The sequence below is a fragment of the Lycium barbarum genome, chromosome 2 (assembly GCF_019175385.1).
Source record: "Lycium barbarum isolate Lr01 chromosome 2, ASM1917538v2, whole genome shotgun sequence".
Taxonomy (NCBI): domain Eukaryota; kingdom Viridiplantae; phylum Streptophyta; class Magnoliopsida; order Solanales; family Solanaceae; genus Lycium; species Lycium barbarum.
In genome coordinates this window covers 103,759,970-103,762,986 of record NC_083338.1, presented here as the reverse complement: position 1 = coordinate 103,762,986, position 3,017 = coordinate 103,759,970, and the positions used below count along the sequence as shown (strand labels likewise).

At 39.8% G+C, this 3,017-nt stretch overlaps 1 pseudogene; it reads left to right on the top strand.

The window, feature by feature from the left end:
* Positions 1-704: 704 nt before the first annotated feature.
* On the top strand, positions 705-802 carry LOC132629631 (small nucleolar RNA R71; annotated as a pseudogene).
* The last annotated feature ends 2,215 nt before the right edge of the window (positions 803-3,017 follow it).

The following is a 3,017-nucleotide window of genomic DNA, read 5'->3' as shown; positions in this document are numbered from 1 at the left end:
CCAAATAATATTCTTTTAGACTTTGGTTGGTTTGCCAGAACCTTCTCAAGCATTTCTTCAACCCTCGAACTACCTTGCTCTGTTGATTGCCCCTTTAGTGGTATATAAGGATTGGAACTTTTGTTCCTAAAATTGTTGATGTTGTTGTAGCTCCCTTGGTTACTACCACCATAATTATTATTGTAGTTCTCTGAGTTGTTGTTGTTGTACGGACCCTGACCCTGCTGAGGTCTCCATTGATTCTGATTCTGGTAACCACCTTGGTAGTTCTTCCTTTGATAACCCTCTTGAGAGTTGTTCACATAGTTTGAACCTTCAACCTGGCCAAGGGGTCCCTCGTGGAATGGACCCTCTTGGACCTGGTGCTTCTCTTTTGGAATACCTGACTCATCTTCACAAACATTTACCTTCTTGATCTGGGTATCATCAAACTTTTTTGTTAGCAAGGAAATACAAGCTCAGTCAATGTCTGTTGGGTATCTTTATTCTCCTTCAACATATTCTGGATCATAACACTACCATAAGGCTCAATATCAGCATTGTTTGAGTGCCAAGCCTGATTGTGCTTAGTCAGCTTGTCAAGTATGTTGGTCACTCTGCGGTAAGATTTATTCATAAAACAACCATCAGTTGCATTGTTTACAATTGATTGTGTCAGTAGATCCAGCCCTCGATAGAACTTCTCCATTAATATGTTCTCCAGAAAACCATGATTTGGAATTTTCTGCAGATACTCCTTAAATCTCTCCGAAGCTTCATATAATTGTTCCCCCGATCGCTGCTTAAATTCATATCTTAGCCTTCTTGCTAGGAGGGTACCATTTCTTGAGGAAGATTGCTACCATCTCTGCCCATGTAGTTATAGAATTTCGGGGCAGCTTCTCCAACCATGCTCTTGCATCTCCAGCTAAGGAATATTTGAATAGCCTCACCCGAATAGCTTCTTGTGAAATGTTGTTTTGGATATGATTAGCACATATATCCACAAAATTCTGCAAATGTCGTTGAGGGTCATTATCGGTAGATTTTCAAAAGTAGCCCTCAAGCTTCAACAACTGGTATAGAGAGGAATCAATTTTGATGCTTGTAGCTCTAACCCGAGGATGAACAATAACAGATGCATAGCCATCCTCAGGAACAACATCATCAAAAACATTCTCATCATCTGATTCATTCGCCTGATTATTTAATTAATTTCCCTGGTTGCTAGCACGTTGGTTTTGCTGATTCTGATTCATGTTCACCTGCTTTACAAGGAATAGCAAATAAGGTGTGATGGAATAAGCAAAAGAATTCAATCAGAGAAAACACTATTCAGTAATTTCAAAACCGTATTCCCTGGAAACAGCGCCAAAATTTAATACGCCCAAATTACATCTTTAATTAGCGTACATCGGACAACGTCAAATATAGTAACCCAACTAGGTTGGTGTCGAATCCCGCAGGGAATATGGTGTGAAAAGGTTACTAAACTTGTAGAATGCTTAATTTTGGTCTAATGTCTTAATCCCATGATTTTTGTAAAAGTTGGTTGTTTATGACTAATAGCTAACTAATTGCTTTGGATTGTAATTTAAGGTAAAAGAAACCAAGTTTGTGTCCCCTTTAGATAAGGTGTATAATCATAGGTATTGATCTTGATATACTTCTAATGGATCTGTCACGACCCGCCTACAGGCCATGACGGGTACCCGGAACTGACTACCGAGCACCATTAATGCTAATCATCATACTCATCTTAAATGCATTTACTATTCTCAACACAACTGGCCACAAGGAAACCTTTATCACCTCCAAAAACATATCTACAATCATATGCATAAGGCCCTTGGGCTATCAAAATAATATACAAATACACAATGTGATCATCTAGGACATCTACTACCCACACCTACATATCTACAAGCCTCTACTAGAGTACTAAACAAAAGGATGGGACAGGACCCCATCGTGCCCAAATATACATACACAAAAGAATATGATCATAAGTAGCACCTCCAGAATAACGGATTGCTCTTGTAAGTCCGCTGATAATCTCCTACGGATCTGCATCGTCTCCCTGTCTACCTGTGGGCATGAACACAGCGTCCAAAAAGAAAGGACGTCAATACGAACATTGTACTGAGTATGCAAGGCATGAATAATGATGGCATAATAAAGAAACAATGGAACATAAACTGAGGATATAACCTGATTAACCTTTAAAATTAAACACGTGTTATACATCTCACATATATAAATGTATCACATGTACCATCGTCGTTAACCCGCGTCCGGGTAACCATCATACGCCACCCACTAGTGGTGTCATGTCCGACCAAATAGGCACGGTGTTATCATAAGCTGCCCGCCGTAGCGGTGTCATGCCCGGCCATCTAGGCGCGGTGTAATCATAAGCCGCCCACCTTAGCGGTGTCATGCCCGGCTATCTAGGCATAGTGTAATCATAAGTCGGCCGCCTTCGCGGTGTCATGCCCCGCCATCTAGGCACGGTGTAATCTAACCATCATATACTCATCATAAAGCATGAATTATAAATCAATTAAATACTACAACTCTATCGGGGTGACGTAAGGTCGAGAACCCCCGACTCTATTTTGGGTTAGTCTTGACCATCATACCTCACCTTGAAGGAACTAGCATCATAAAGTGGGTCTAGCAAAAATGAATAACATCAAAGAATCGTACAAGGATCATTAGCTTCATGAAAATGTCATATCGTTATCAAACTCTCGACATATCTCTTATTTTGTCTCATAAGAAGCTCTTTATAAACATTGACTCATATTTTTCGGAATGTAAAAAGGTCATGGAAAGATAGAGGGAGTCATGTCATAGGAATCATGCCGTAGAAAAAGAAGGGACTAGCCTTACATACCTTTACGTTTCGCTAACTTTATCGCTTGAACGCTTTCCTCCAATATTCACGTTTCTACATTCAAGAGAATTCGTACTAAAATTAGATAATCGAAAACATACTTAAGCTTAAGCTAAGCCAAACGAAAATTGGGTAACAT